Here is a 17,747-nt window from a genome sequence, read left to right on the forward strand (position 1 = left end):
AGTCTTCAGGAAGAAAGCATCATCTTGATGATGACTTAATTTGGAAATTTTTTTGGCCTAAAAACTGTAAGCTAATAAATACCCATTGTTTAAGACAACCCAATTCATGGTATTTGCTGGAGCAGCCTAGGGAACTAAAAAAAAGAAAACACTTTTTCAAATATTTTAATTCTCTGCTCCTATTTTGAAGAATTCTATTAATTTATTTCAACAAATGGATATGTATTATATATAACTAATATATATGTATACATATTTATAAAATTTTATTCTTTTTCTAATAATTCAGTAGCAATGTGGGCTATTTTTTGGTTTTGACTCAGAGGGTCTTATTTTCTTGCATTTTTTGTGAATTTTGACTGTGAACTGCTCAGTTCCCCTGAAATTTTATCTTTGGGAATTCTTTGAAGCCTGAATTTCTCCAGAAAGGATACGCATTTGTTTATACCAGTCACATTTGCTAAATTCCCTCAAGATCTTGGAACTCAAATATTATGATTTCATAAAACAAATCTGTATGAAAGCCATCTTGTGGTTACTGTTTCCAGAGATTTGTCTTCTTCCACATAATGCCAGAGTAGAAACTAACAAGTTTTCTTGCTGTGCTCTTCAGCAAAACAGTTTTTCTCTCTCATTAATAATTATTCAGGGGATATGGTACTTTAATATCCTAGTTTTATGCAGAAACCTCTCTTAGATTTCCCATTTTGGGGGTTGGGGTGGGGAGTGGCTAGGGATTTATTTCCTGTTCTCTATGGTTTTTAAGATAGTTATCAAGACAGAAGCTCAAGGTCTCCAGCATTCAGCAGACCCCCTTTGGGTGAATCCTCATAATGAAAAAAATGACTTTGGTCCTCATTTTACTTCCAGAGTTCTGGATTCCACAATGGGAGGCTCAACTTAGACCTTTTTTTTTTCCTTTTTTGTCAAGTTAGAAATAAACTTTACTTTTATTTAGCTATTTTTACTATTTTTTTTTTCAAGAATTTATTTGTTTTAATGTGGAAAGTAACACAAGGTATCTAATCTCTCAAGCTAGGTATCAAAACCGAAAGTCTGGAATTGAATCCACTGAAAATTCAAAGCATAAGGTTCAGTAGACTACATCAACAGAAAATGTACTTTTAACCACAAACTATACATTTTTTATTTTATCAACCTAATCTTTCTTTAAAAAGCATCTTCAATTTCTCTATAATAAATCAGATTTGGCACAATATCATATTGTTAGATTAAAGTCAATTTGCCTAATTAATTGGACCCACTTACCAAAATTATTTTACCCACAAAAATTTTCCATGAATCCAATGTGTCAAGCCAGTCAAATTTCTATATAAAAAAACACTAACAACCATATTTAACATATATTAATTGCATTATTATAACATAAACTGATATTTTTATCTTTTAGCTGAAGCATTTATGAAGCATCTGTTTTAGGGTTCCTTGCTTACTGAACACTATTTCTCAGTTTGATTTGGTTTGTGGAAAACTAGAGTATTTCTCTACTTAATAAAAATGTTTTTCTTCATTCAACAATAGGTATGAATCATAAGAAATTTACAAATTGAAGTACTTAATTTTCATATTACACTTTCATTGTCCTTCCATTATCATCTAACAAACAAGTAAATTTCTTATTTTAGTATGATTTACAGAAATCAAAAAAAGAATGTTATTCAATAAGATACACTAGGTATTTTCAGTTCTCTGAGAATCTGGTTAGATTGTATATCTTTGTGCCTTTCCATGGGTGAAGATTTGTGAATAGTTTTGATAAATTAATTTTATGCAGAAAAATGTGTGTCAATTCTGGGACCAAATTTTCACTTCCTGTTATGAAAACACCCCCCACCCACCCACCACCCTCCAGTACTTTTCTCCCATGACAACAAGCAATGAATGAGAAAATGGGCACACTGTCAGCACAAGTCACAGAGTGATGACTGAAGAAGCAATGTCCTCAGCTGACCTGCAATGGCATGTGACATTAGAATGAAATAAACTTCAATTTGGGGGGTTTCTTTGGTAGGCAGCATAACCTGGAGGATACAGAGGACATTACAGATTTAAAGATTGAATTGTTTGTCAAATCTGTGGTTTTGGCAGTTGTAGTAGTGTTAGACAGAATAATGTCCTGTTTCAGTTTGCTAAAACTGCCAGAATGCAATATATCTGAGATGGATTGGCTTTTACAATGGAGGTTTATTAGTTTACAAAGTTACAGTTCTAAGTTCATGAAAATGTCCCAATTAAGATGTCAACAGGATGATACCTTTTCTGAAGAAAAGCTCTGGCATCTGTGGTTCCTCTGTCACATGGGAAGGCACATGGCTAGAGTCTGCTGCTTCTCTCCTGGGTTTAGCTTCTGGTTTCTGTGGCTTTCTCCAAAATGTCTCTGGGCTTCTGTCTCAGCTTATCTTGGTCCTTCTTGCTTCTCCTGGAGCATTTTCATTCTAAGCCCTCTCGCTCCTTAAGCTCTCTTCAAGGAGTCCAGTAAAGGACTCCATGGAAACAACCTAATTCAAAGACCACACCCAACAGCAAGTCTGCACCCACAAGAATTGATTAAAACAACATGGCATTTTCTGGGACTTATAGCAGTTCCAAACCAGCACATGCCCCCTCCCAAAAAGTACACTTGCTAATCCTTGGAATCTGTGATTATGTTAGGCTTCATTGCAAAGGGGATTTAAGGCAGCAGATACAATTAAGTTTGCTAATCAATTGACATTAAAACAGGAAGATTATCCTGGATTACCTGGGTAGGCGCAAGTAATCACAGTGAAAGAGGGAGAAGGAAGAACAGAGCCAGAAGGAATTGTGACTGCAGAGGAATTTTCAGAAAGATGCAACATTGCTGGCTTTGAAGATGAAGGAATGGGACCTAGGCCAAAGAGCCTAGGAATATGGGTGGACTGTAGAAAATGGAAAAGGGAAAGCAATGAAATTCCTTGATTTTTTCTTTAATTCAGTTTTATTGAGAAATATTCACATACCATGCTATCATCCGTGGTGTACAATCAGCTGTTCACAGTACCATCATAGAGTTGTGCATTCGTCACCACAATCTATTTTTGAACTTTTTCCTTACACCAGAAAGAATCAGAATCAGAATAAAAAAGAAAAATAAAAAAAGAACACCCAAATCACCTCCCCACCATACCACCCTATTTTTCATTTAGGTTTTGTCCCCATTTTTCTACTCATCCATCCATACACTGGATAAAGGGAGTGCAATCCACAGGGTTTTCACAATCACACTGTCACCCCTTGTAAGCTACATTGTTATACAATTGTCTTCAAGAGTCAAGTCTACTGGGTTGGAGTTTGGTAGTTTCAGGTATTTACTTCTAGCTATTCCAATATATTAAAACCTAAAAAGTGTTATCTATATAGAGAGTAAGAGTGCCCACCAGAGTGACCTCTCGACTCCATTTGATATCTCTCAGCTACTGAAGCTTTATTTCGTTTCATTTCACATACCCCTTCTGGTCAAGAAGATGTTCTCAATCCCACGATGCTGGGTCCAGATTCACCCTGGGAGTCATATCCTGTGTTGCCAGGGAGATTTACACCCCTGGGAGTCAGGTCCCATGTAGGGGGGAGGGCAGTGAGATCACTTGCCAAGGCAACACCTTGATTTTAATCCGCTGATACTCATGATGGACTTCTGACCTACAGAACTACAAAATAATAAATTTGTGTTTCTATAAGCCAATAAATCTGTGATAATTTATTATAGAGCAATAGAAAACTTAAGCAGTGGAATTTTTCAGTGTTCAGCATAAATTTCAAATTTATATTTAAATTGCTTAGCATATTTCACCAGCATTATCCAGAAATTTATTAATAAACATTTATAGAGCAACTATTATGATATTAGATTTAAAATACTTTGTCATAAATTAAGGGTATAACAGCAAATAAGGCATATTCCCCATACACGTGGAATACATAATAATGTAAAGTATCCAGCATTATTAACTTTATTATTTACCGTAAGCGCAAGACCACTGGATATAACACTCCACATAAAAGTATGAAAGCTGTGTCCACAAAATAACTCATTTAATATTGAAAATTTTGTTTATATATAGGAAAATTTACTGGTGCAAATCTGAGGATGTTAGGCAGAAAAATTGTTCGGTCATGCTAACGCTCAATTGTGAAACTGGCCTATTTGCGTATCTGTCACTATATATCATCCTATATATACAGATTATCCTATGTTCTTGCAAATTTCAACAAATGGATGATGTTCCCTCATGCATCTGGGTCTTTACACATGCTCTTTCCTTTGTCTGATGTGCTGTATGCTTTTCACTTGGCAAACACTTCGGCATTCTTTTTCTTTTCCCCTCAGATGTTACTTCTTCTAAGAGGCTTCTGTGACTATCTGACTAGCCTAGGTTAACTAGCCATGTTTATGCCCCCACAGTTTTCAGTGCCCACTACTATCAAATTGTTAAAGAATATTAAGATGGAACATTTTTTGAAATATATTAGAAAACTGGTGCAAAAATAAGCATGAGACAGAAATGGGTATGCAAAAATGCAAAATATACAAAGGGAAAATTAAAAACAACATAAAATATCACAACCAAAACTATCACAGCATAGCATAGCATACACCAGACTATGATTAAGGGAAGATAATTTAGGTAACAGAATTTTCTTGAGAGAATTGTTGCCATTCTCTAAAGCTGAAAGCATCCTCCACTCCTAAGGAGTAGCAGGGAAAATGCTATTGTCCCATCACAGGAATACTGAAAAGTTTTCTTTCAGGAGACCACTCAGAGAACTTGACATGCACCCTCTGCAGCTGAGGCGCCTGGGAACTAGTGTCCAACTCATGCCTTAGCAAGCCTGTGTAGCCTCTGGTGTTGCTGAATGAGCGGGCAGATGCTAAGTCTAGATGTAGGACATTTGTACCAAATGATGGGGTAAGGGATGTAAATGTCTCCCATGGGTAAGGACAGTTGCTCTGTAGCAAGCTCTATCCCAGAGGGTTAAAACATTTATTGTCTTTTGGGTTTATTTACCTCTAATTCCCACTTGACAGTAGGATCCTACAAATCTTCTATCTTTATATGTCTAACACATGGTTCACACACAGTGATCACACTATAAATTGTATGTTGAATGATGAATGTATGTATGAGATTTTGAGAAATAGATTTGGATCATGGAAAAATAACCACTAAAATGTGACATAGATGTTATTTTATGTTTGTTTTTAAAGCAAAGAGATTTGCAAAGCAATAATAGATAACAATTTTTTTCCTCTAATTTTCTTAATATTTATCTTAGGTAGATGAGATGTATTAATAGCCATGTCTGTCAGGTTAGATAACCTGCTAAGGACGAAAGAACTAATTGCATAGTTAGTAAAAACAGGATTCATTCTTCTAATTCTTTACCTTTTCATCTTTTATTATATCAAGCTGATTTAAAATGTCAACTGAATTAAAATGATAGAAGGGTCACCATTTTGTGTACATAAAAACATAAGATGAATTTTTTTGAAAATTCCATCTTTTCTTAATATTGATATAGTCAATCAATTTACTATAATCTACTGGTTGAACAGTTGAAACCATTCATTAAAAAATTGAGCACTTAATTTATCACTCATATGATCACAAAAACACACATAAATTATATAATATTCCATTTTCAATATGTTGTTTTACATATATATCTTTACATTAATAACATTGCTAATTTAATAGTCACACCTTGACCATGCAGCTTTTTTTATGGAATCCACTTTCATTACTAGTCATAGTTTTGCCAAGTAAGCTTCAGGGGGAAGTAATTAAATTTAATAGAAGCCACCTTCATTTTGAATCTGCCGTCAATTTAAAGCCATGGGGAAAGGTAATTACATTTAATAGACACCAAAGTTTCTAGAAGAAGATGTACTGTATGTGACGTTAATCATTAGCCCAACAGTCTGAAAAGTAAAAACTCACTTAGAACCAACTCCCTACAAGTAAACTAGACTCCTCTTTTTCCTTTTCAACTTAATAGGAGTAAAAAATTGTGCTCATTTGGCTCTTAAATATGTTATTGAAATTTTACTCAGAAGATTCAGTTCATTGATTTCAAGCAATGAAATGAAGGTAGATGGCATTTATGAATCCCATTGCAGTATTATTAACTCTTAAGGAAATATATATTGATGATATTCTTTATTAAATATTCCTTAAGCTCAGTAACTTCTTTTTCTTTTCTAATTGCTGAGAGTGGAGCAATAAACGACTGATTTCGAATCCATTCTTGCATTATTTTATTATGCTGTGGCTTATGTAAATTAAAGATGCTTACTGAGTTTCAGTATATAGGAGTTTTAAATCAGTGAAAGATCATAATAAATATGAAAGCAGAACACTCCGTTTTGGTAAACACATCTACAAGCCTGAGTGCATTTCACTAAGCATTTTATAGGTTCATTATGCCATTTGGCTCACATTGGAGTCACCTTAGATCTAATTTTAATTTTTTTCTTCATGGTGTATGAATAATTTTCAGCTTCTTTTTTAGACATTTGATTTTAGAAGTAGTTTTTGAGTCAGATTTGGACAATGAGCTTATATACAGTTCCCATAAAATCAGAAGGAATTCCCCAAGAGTTCATGAAATTAAAATTGCATCTAGAATTGGCAAATTTTACAAAACTATTTTAGGAACCTAGGATTATTACTCTTTTGTGATATTTCTGTTCTACATTTTCTTATTTTTATACACTCAGGATAGCATGGTCATATACAGTGAAAAGAGATAGAGAGAGGGAATAAGAATACATACCAAAATGTATGTATGTCAGTTTTATGTTAAGTAAGAAACAAAAGCATCCTTTTTGTGGAACTAAAACACTCTAAAGAGAGTTTTTAAGAAAATTTTAAGAAGGTATGCATTTATAAATTCTGTGATAAGAAATGAAACTACAATCACATCTATACTTCTTAGTTATACTTTTAACTAACAATCTCTTAAGAAATACCAATGAGCAGTTTGTTCAGCTTTTCAAGTACCTATTCAGACCCTATTTTATTCATTATCTTTAACAATGTCATTTAAATATCTCAAGGGATATACGTATAAGTCTTTCTTCTCTAAGACTACAACAAATACTAAGTTATTGGGGTCACATTTTATTCGATTTAAAAAAAATCATCATCATGTTTATCAAAAGAGTAATTTAAAATTATTAAGGTTAATTATATTATGCACATTGGTTTCTGTAGTGGCATCCCAAAAACTTTTTTTGAAAACATACAAATAAGATCTGTAAATTTGTGGTAATTATTTATAGCTTATATGAAGGAACTAAAACCCAAACAACTGAAATATGAAAGAACTAAAACCCAAACAATTGAAAACAACCTACCACTCGGTGTGTTTCTTAAATTTAAACATTGTGTACCTGAGTTGTTTGCAACAGCCCAAGGGACAGTAGGAAATTCATACATATTTAATATTAGTCAAATTGTTCTATTCAGCCACCTTTCTAAAAGTCAAATTATCTAGACCATTTATATAAGTATCAAGCAGAATTTTACATCATTATTTGAAAAATTTAGAAAGCCTTTAAAACTATTTAGTATTAAAATAGAGGTTTTGTGTAAAGCAAGCATCTTGGAAGGCATTAAGATACAATTTAATATATTAATCAGTCAAACTCATATCAAATGCAAAGGGAGAAATCTAAGTACACCTATCTACTGAGGCTATTCTAATTCTCAAATATTAGAAAATAATATATTTTGTTCAGATGATAGATATTTCAGAACTACTGTTTAAAATTTTAAGGCTTACCTTTTTGTTAGTTTTCTTTTCCCCAAATACTCTATGTGAATAAAACACTTTGAAAACTACCAAAACAAATATACAACCACAAGAAAACAATTTGTATAGATCATGTATTTATGAAACCCCTTTGATTTAAAATAAAGATAACAAAACATAATAACTGGACTAAAATTACACTATGGTGATTTAAGAATAATACAGTAACATTTTCAGAATAGTATTGTTGGTAATTACTTGTTAACACTGATGGATATTGATTTAAAAACCAACATTCATTTTGGATCTCCATGTGCACTCTTGCCTTATCCCTACAAATATAAGGGGAGTGTTTGGCTGCATCTGCATTCAGCACGCAGGCAACAAAGAGAAAGAGAGGGAAATGCATTCTTAATCATTTTAAATGTAATATCCAGAAATTTCAGCCATGATATTTAGTCACAACCCAAGATAAAATCTCAATTGCATAGATTCACTTAACTGAAAAAGAAGCTAGAAAATATAGTATCCAGCTGGGAAGCCATTTGTCCAGTTAAAATATCTTTAAATTTATTACTATATGTGAAAAAAGGAGAATGAATGTTGGGGACAATTAGTGGTAGCTGCACAGCCCACTGTTTCTTTACTTAGCATTAGGTAAGCTATGATAGAATGGTATCGTCCATGCCCTCAACAAGTTTAGAGGTCTAAATAAGCCTTTGTACTACAGAATAATGAATTTTATAGTAGGGTTAACACAATCCAAGCTGCTTTGAAGGGCCAATAATAACAGGAGCCAATGTAATTTTGGCAGAGGGTAAAGCATGTACGATCATATTGCTATATTATCAAACACATAACTGCACTCATTGAGTGTTTGCTGCATGAGTTAGCTTTGATTAGACCCATTAACAAGCATGCTACGTCTCTTAGCTTTTGCAATGTCATTTAAACATAGATTCTCAGAACATGGAAATTTAAGGGGTATCTATTCCTCCTTAACTTATAGAGAATTCCTCCCTTTTTATGTTCTCAGAAGTCCAACAAATTCATTTTCCCAAAGTCATTTTCCCAATGACTTTTCAAAAATGTGTTCTTTTTATTGATGATTTTATGTTCTTAGAGCACTTGGTATATCCAGCTGAGATAAATAGTGTAATGTGATATATATAGCTTTCTGTTTCCTCTGCTAGAGTTTAGACAACTTGAGGATATAAACTATATCTTCATCTTTAATTTCCTATTATATATCCCAGTGGATAACACATAGTAAATACTCATTTAATAAAGGTGTCTGTTTAATAAAAATGTCTATTTAAGCAACGTGTAAAAAATAGATCATTTAATTCTGTAATTTTGAAGGGTCTTGCAAGCTAACAAATTAGCTTGCAGGACTTTTTATTTATTCCTAAAGCAATCACAGTAGCACCAATTCCCTCAATTCCCCATGGTCCTGAAATCACCGCCATCTGCAGAGGTGCACCATGGGAGAGGAACCCCCGAAATTATGAAACTCAGAGCTTATATAGGGCAGCAAGCACATCTATTCTTCTGTCCCTCCAGAGAGTAAAAGAGAATTTTTTCCTTTGGAATGTAAACAAATCCTCTCTGGGGAGAGGGAAGAGTAAGTTTCTAGCTTCCCTTCACCACTCTGGAATGTAAACAAATGGCTCCAGGGAAAGGATATTTGCAATTCCTTCAGAGCAAAACACAATCTCTAAACTCTAAGGCATGCTTGCCATTCAATCATCCTTTAACCTAGATGTCATTGTGCTTTGCTCAGAAAGCCCTGACTGTGCAGAAAAGTGAAAAATATTAGTTTCCTATAAACCAACAAGACTTAGTTTTTAACTTTTCTGAATTTTATTATATTTCAAAAACTTTTACAAGCTGTTTGTTTTTGTCCTCCGAAGCTGCAAAAATTATATCTATTATATTTTTCATCTGTTTAAAACTATGATAATATTTTTTCTCTTCTCCAGTTTAAGTATCTCCAGTTCCTTCCATTACTTTTTCCATAAAGTGGTAGCCAGTGTTCTCCCTACCTTTGTAGAGCTCTCTGGCTATTGAATTCTTGATATGCCTTTTAAAAGAATAGTCCACAATTAAATACTCCTACATTTGTTTTTCTAGAGCAGATTCCAGTACAGCTACTAAAACCCATGATTGTAGACGTGACCATGAATAAAAACAGATTCAGACTGCTCTAGCAACTTGTTTCTCTGCATCAGAGATATCTGGTTAGATTTCTCTCAACCTGTTCATCTATAATCCCTTTCCTTTTTCCTTTTTTGAAGAGTACACATTTATCCCTCTTTATGCATTTTTAGGTTTTTTCCATCATTCCTATTATGTTGCACTCATCTTTTTTTTTTTGTATTTTTATCATCTTACATATTTACTCTTCCTTCCAACTTTAGATTTATGATGCAAGTAGTGTAACATTTATTAGGGAGAAAACATGTAAATATGTTGGTAGTGCATTATGCTGTGGTAAATGCTATTAGAACATAGAAAAGGGACTTCACATCAGGCTGTGAAGTCATGGATGGCTTTCTAGAAGAGATGGTACTTGAGAAGCTTGAAGGCATTCTAGGATCTAGCCAAACTGGAGGCACTGTTTCAGATGTTTCAGAGATAAGGAACATGAGAAGTCAAGGAATTATGAAATACAATCTTTGTTCTCATCAAAGATAGTGATAACACTTTTAAATAAGTCAAACCAATCTGTTTAAAATTAGAACTATTTATTTTTCATTCATTCACCAGAAAACAAATAAATTGAACTGAAAGAATGACAGGGCACCTGGTGAATATATTGATCATTTAGATAATTCATATAAATTGTTACTGTTTTAATTTCCTTGGCTGCTCAAGCAAAGACCATACAATGGGTTGGCTAAAATAAGGGTAATTTATTCACTCACAGTTTTGAGGCTAGAAGTCTAAATCAAGGCATCATTAAGACAGTGGTTTCTTCCTGGAAATTGGCATTCTGAGGCTGGCTGCTGGTGATCCTTGGTCCTGGGCTCCTCTGTCACATGGCAATGCACGTGGCGGCCTCTCTGGGCCTCTCCTTTCTCTTCTGGGTTCCTCTGACCTTCAGCTGTTTGTTCCTGTGACTTTTATGTCTGAATTTCATTCTGCTTATAAAGGATTCCAGTAATAGGATTAAGACCAATCCTGATTGAGTTGGGCCACATCCTAACTGAAGTAACCTTATCAAAAAGTTCTACTTATGATGGTTTCACACCCACAGGAATGGATTAAGTTTAAGAACGTGCTTTTCTGGGGTACTCAACTGCAAACCACCACAATTAATGAGTTTTAGTCAATCATGCATTCTTTCAGCTTGTACCAATAATTGGGAAGGTTAATTTCTTAAGAACAAATGAAAAAACAAAAGGCCTTTTTTTTATCTAATCATACCTTTGTCAAATTTCAGGGTTCTGCTCAGGTGGATAAGTTTCTACTTCTTTTCAGTATGACTTCCCAAATTGATGTCTTGATGTTCTTTCAGTGTTTTTTTTTTTTTTCTACTAGTGAACTTGATGTTTCCTAGAAAATAATAATCATATAAGCTTCTATAAGAACAAAAATAAATGGAAAGCAAACAAACAAAACAAATGGACTATGTCCTTAGCCATTCTGAGCTAATTTTCTCACTTTCGGAATTGGCTACGTAGTAAGGGGATATTTAAACTTTGTAGTTAATTCATGAACTGGCCTTTTCGCCTTTCTGATCCTTCTGGGTTTAGGCTGTCAGTTTTTGGTGTAATGTTGCATGAGGATGTTGGTTCATTTTACATGGAAAGAAGATTCAAACTATTGTCCTTTACTTTTCCTTTTTCTTCTGTTGCTTTTGTATATTCCATAAAAATCTTCTAATTATAGCAGTCACACAGTACTCTAGGTACAATATTACAGTAAATTCACATAGTTGTTGCTATGTGTGAAATTAGTAATACATTTCAATAAACAATGGATGAATATATTATTACATTATGATATTGTACTGTGGTATTAAAATCCTGCTTGTTAATTTTAATGTTTGGATCAAGAGGTCATTACAAGAACCATGGTCTAAAAATTGAACTATTACTTCAAAGCAATTCTAAAATATATCATGGGAAATGCATTTATTACTGGACATTGACATTGTAAAACCTTCCCTTCAACAGCATCTCCAATATATTGGTATCCCTTCCTTTATTTTTTATTTTTTTAACTTTATTTATCAAATAAAAAAACATTTCCAAACAAAACAAAGCAATGCAATTAGAAAAAGTAACTTCATTCTTTCCAGTATGCTCCTACCATACCAAAAGAAAATTAAAGAACTATAGTCACACCTGAGCATTCCCATATCATATCCCTTCCTTTATCAATGTTCTTCAGTGGATTGAGCATTCTATACAGAGTGTCATTTCTTAATTTTCCATATGGCAATTTTAAATTATTAATTAACTTAAATACTCAGAGCTATTTCAATATATTACAATTCTAATTTAAAATGAATAGGTAAGTATGCAATACCTGACCTGACTTTAAACATCTTGCCATTTCATTAGTTTAATAATACCAAATAAAGGGTCACTTTTTAAATTTCTAACAAATAATATTTGTGGATCTAGTTACTAATGGGGCTTCCAAATGTTTTAGAATAAATTACAAAGGGCCCTTTAATCAATGTAGAATGTGACATTATGTGAAGACAAAGCACCAATTTTTCTTTTGGTTTAAAATGAAAATATTTATATTTAAAAAGAGTGCAGATTTAGAGTCAAGAAACCTTCAAGTAGCTTCAAAGTTATCATTTCACAATCAAGATCATAAATCTATCAATGTCATGTGACTCTTTCTTTGGAAAGCTTAAAAAGTATAGGATGTTTTCTTTTACTTTTTCACAACTAGTGAATTAGAAAAGCTAGTTTTTCAAACAGCAGCTAAATCTATTATTGAGATATGAGGATTAGTAGGTAAAACTTTGCTCAGTTTGACCAAGTAATATGAAACTTACCATATTTTCTAAAATATGTAAATAACTAAAAAATATGTATCCTTTCACATTGGGGAAATATTCCGTTTGTATGCATTTTGTGAATTTCTCGCAACAAGGTAGTTAAGGGAATACTATATGCTCTTAAGATCATTTAAAATTTTTCCCAAATAACTGTTTTGTAGAGAAATAAATATATGCAAACACATATTATATGTATTTATAATCCAAGCACCACTAGAGTATCATGTATACATGATCTCAAAAAATTGTGTTTTCCTAGAATAAGGATATCTTTACATGTTTTCACAAAGTTGAACATATGCCATTGATTTCATAATAAAATATTAGTTTTTAAAGAAAGAGAGATAAATGCTCTGGTGTTCAGTGTTAAAAATTATATAAGTAGGATTGACATGAATCCTGCAAGTTTTTGTCTAACAATTGAGTTTTGGCAAACTTCAGCTACCCATTCAGGCCACTAAGATTTTATATAATTATTTACAGTTTTAGCAATAATAATGAAATAAATATTCAAATAATTTCTACTACTAATCCTGAAACACAGGGTACATATATTAAAGCCCAAATATTTTCAGGGATACAGATCTCTCCTCTCTGATGATTAGCAATGATTCAAAGAATAAAATCCAACATTTACAGACTGTTTCATCTTGAGAGTCCTCTACTGTATATATCTGTATGTATACATACACACGTACACATATTTATAGAAACATACATACACATAAATATATAACAAATACATATATGTATTCTTATATGTGTTACCATATATATGTGTTCTTATATGTCTGTGTTTATATATGGGTTTTATACATGTCACAATATATGGCAGTGGAGTAGGACAAAGGTAATCCCTGCATCTATGAAGAGAAACTTATGAGACATTCAAAACAATCTATCATTTGGAATGGCAGGGAAGAGAAATCCAGGTAAAAAGAACAATGTAAGGAAGCAAAATCATCTGAGAAGGAATAAGTCTGGTATGTGCAAGTTTGCCTAGAATGGAGACAGAATATTAGAAGGTAAATGGAAAATAAGGCTCTAAAGGCTAATTTGAAAATGAATTTTGAAATCAGGAATTTTGAAATCAGACAGACTTTGATTTTAGGTCTTGCTCTCTCACTTACTAGTTATGTGCTTTTAGACAATTAGGCTGATCTCTTAAAAGCTGTTTCTGCTTATGCACAATCAGGATAATAATGATGTCTACATCATGGTAATGTAAGAAGAATTGACATTAGCAAAGTGCTAGTTCACTTCTTAGCAATCCTTTGTTAACTTTTCCTTAGAAAAGTCTTGGAGAAATAGTGAAGATGACTTTAGAAATAAGGAAAAATGGCCACATATGCACGACTAGTAAGTGCTAAGACTGTCTCAATCTGGAGCCTATGCATTTCTCCACTATACCACTCTGTTTCACAGAAAATCCAGGTAAATGATTTTGAGCAAGCTATTTGTAAAATATTGTAAATATGTGGCTTCATGAAAGATAATCTTGACACCCATACTTAAGGTAACTTGTGAGAGTTGGAAAGAGACTAAGTTATAAGGATCAGGTTGGAAAGGGGATAGGTTGTTATCAATCCAAATGGATATGAAAACTTGAAAGAGATGAATTTTATGACTGATAGAGATTTTCAGTTTGTGGAAAAAACAAAGAACTTTCCAATTTATGCATCATTTTGATTTTGAAGAAAAAATGAACAGACCCACTAAGTATTTAAAAATGTAATTCTTTCCAAGTGTTTTATCGACTTGCTCCTCCCAAATTAGCTGTTATATAGTTCTAGCATCATATCTGTTATTAGTTTTCCAATTCAATTCAAGAAACTTGAGTCCAATTCAATTTGTCTGCAGTTTTTAGGTTGCAATTTGTACATAACATAATGACAAAATTATTTTGTTGGGCTGAAACTAATACATTTACCCTCTTTTCTTAAAATGTAAAACTTCTTTATTTATATTCATTTTTCCTGTTAGCAAAATTCAGGTGACCAGAACAGCACCGTATATCCATGTGCAAATTGCTTTTGGTCTTTATCAGCAGAACATACTACACTCTTGCAGAATTGAAGGATATGTTAACTTTTAAGTGAGATTCCTGACATTAGCAGGGTTGTACTGAACAGGTCCTGTCCCTCTCCACATTTTATTCTGTCAGAATATAATTAAGCAATTAGACATGACAGTGTGTACTGTAATGTAGGAATAACACAGATCCTCGGATGTGTTATGCAGTACAAGACTGAATTCCATTAGGAATCCCACTCCACCCACCCCCACCCCCTCCAAACAATTCATTTACAAGGATACAATACACCCTTAACTGGGGAACTCCAACAACAAGTCCATAGCAGGGCATTTTTGGTGTTTAGGGTTGATGTTGTAGAAAAGCAAAGGCTACATTTTGTCTTTTTTTTACAAAAACATTAAACATGTTTGTGTGTGTGTGTGTGTGCCTCTAGCTATTATGAAAATCAGCACACTAGAGATGTCATTTTAATTAATTCCATATTAAAGCATGAGTCTTCTACAGTTTCACAGGTTTCCAAGTGTTCCTTTTAGGTAAAATAATGTAAATTGCAATTCTTAGATGTCATTGGATCATTTTCTCTGAAGACTTGATTCTTGTCTAGCATAAAAGCTATTAAAACAGGTATCAGTGAATTTTATCTGTTCCAAATATTAATCATAACTAAAGTATTTATTTATTTATGATATAATTATGTTGAAAATTTAAATTTATGAAATTAATATACACATTCTGTAAGTTAAGTAAGGTTAGAAATATTTTAAGAATTTATGCATATCTAAATTTTAGCACCCCTGAAATATAACATTGTGAGGTTATGTAATATTAAATAATCTGGGAGAAAGATGACAGCAGCTTAAAATTTTAAATATTTAAAACTTCCAATTTAATCATTTTATTATTTAGCGGCAATAAATAAGTATGCCTACCGATTAAAAATTAAAACAAAATGACTTCTTTGAAAGCAAATTTCCTTTTTAGAAGCATCTAAAAAATGTTCCCAATCTATTTATTTACTAGAATAAATTTACACTTGACTGGGAAACTACAAAACAGATTCATGACAGAACAATTTTCTGTTTGTGTGTGTATATATATGTACATGTATGTGTATACATAAACATATTTGTATATTTACATACTATGTATATCAAAATTTATATAAAGATTTATTTATACTCAAAGGAAAGATTGTTGGAAAATATATATTTGTAATATATATAGAGATTGGAAAGTAAGTTGAAAATGTAGTTAAATTAAATCTAATTTAATAATTCATGCGCATAGTCATTGTTCATACTGAGAACACTAGTTACTAGTTGTTAGATTATAGACTTGCTAAACCTTCGGTGTCATAATATTCTCCTTGGTTCTATGGGGATAATAGTATTACCTAGAAGCTTGGCTGCAGCTGCTAAGAAGGACAGGCACTTCATGAGCGTGCGGCTAGTTCAATTGCTGCTCTGCAGTCCCCGTCTTGAAATTCTTCATAATTTTATCTCTGAATTTGTGCGTTGTAAATGAAGTGGGACAGCGATGAACCATGGGGGGCTGGGGTAGGGGACTTGGAGCCTCTGCTCCTGCACAGTCTGCCTCTCTCCGCCTCCCAGGCCTCTTGCTTTTCTGCCACCTGCACCCTGGCTCTTACCACCCTTCTCCCTGACTCCGCCCACACCCTGCAATTCGGGTTGCCCTTACCCCCCTTCACCCCCAGAAGGCTGGGTGTGGGCATGGTGAGAGGCAGGGTCAGGCATGTGTGCTCTGGTGCGTCTTGGGCAGGGGCACTGCGGTGACCATCTCCATCCTGGGCTGGCAGCACAGTGCACATCTGGTGGAGGCCCCAGAGGCTGTGTCTTGGTTGAGGCGAGCCTCTGGCCCACCTGCAAAGCCTCTTAACCCACCCACAAACCAGGTACTGCCCTTCCCGGCACAGAGCTTGAACAATCCTTGGGAGTTGTGGGTCTGCTATAAATTGCAGCTGCACACCTGTGGGCAGAGGAAGCCTGGCTGAACATCCCAGACTGTTCCCGGCCTTTGCAAAGAGCTGGTGGGAGAGGAACCCGGCAACTATCAAGCCGCTGCAAGCACCAGGTCTCGTGGGGTGGGTGGGGGATCGGAAATTGCCCACGCATGTAGCTGTGCCAGATGCATCCCTGCTTCCGTGCCTGAGGGGAACATCTTTCTCCTTCCAACTCCAGGCCTGGCATGTGTTTGTCTTTTCCGCTGAACTTGGGGCATCTTTCAGCGATGAGCCACGAAGTAAGAATTAGGTAATTTTGGTGATTCCGCATATCAGTTAAATACTTTATTTACTACTCTGACATTTAAAACTGTCATTGAACAATATAAAATTGTATGGTAAAATCCATGTTAATTTGTTAATTTAAATTTTTAATTTTTCTGTACTTAGAACATTAAATAGCAAATCTAAACAACAACAACAAACATCATGACACAGAGAGAGAGAGAGAGATTGCAGACGAAGGGTCCGTATCTTTATTGGCACTTTCTTCCTGTTTTTTGAAAAGTGGCCCACACACAGGACCTTACAAATTATGTAGTGGACCCTGCAAATTACATAGCCAACCCTTATAAAAACCCATAAATGTTACCTCTTATTATTATAAAAACTCTTCTCATTTTAAAGTTGCATTATGTGGCAAATTTGAATAATTATTATAATAATATTTACAATAAAATAAAATACATATTTTTCTCATTTTCATTATTGTTTTAATATATAGAGAACTTCCTTAGTATTTTATTTTTAGTTTTGTATAGGGTGATAATTGCATTACATATACAAATGTATAGTTGGAGTAACAGGATTCTCATTTATATTTCTGGTGAACACTGAAAGTTGGTGATGAGAAAATAGAAGATAAATATGGAATA

The 17,747-nt window shown here is 33.7% G+C and overlaps 1 long non-coding RNA gene across 1 annotated transcript in view; it reads right to left on the reverse strand.

The window, feature by feature from the left end:
- LOC119507456 overlaps positions 1–11,305 on the reverse strand; it is a 70,095-nt gene extending 58,790 nt beyond the window's left edge. Inside the window, exon 1 of the long non-coding RNA XR_005211240.1 lies at positions 11,224–11,305. This is a non-coding gene — a long non-coding RNA (uncharacterized LOC119507456). The remainder of the gene's footprint in view (positions 1–11,223) is intronic.
- Between the last annotated feature and the right edge of the window lie 6,442 nt (positions 11,306–17,747).

The sequence above is a fragment of the Choloepus didactylus genome, chromosome 12 (genome assembly GCF_015220235.1).
Source record: "Choloepus didactylus isolate mChoDid1 chromosome 12, mChoDid1.pri, whole genome shotgun sequence".
In the NCBI taxonomy this organism is placed as follows: domain Eukaryota; kingdom Metazoa; phylum Chordata; class Mammalia; order Pilosa; family Megalonychidae; genus Choloepus; species Choloepus didactylus.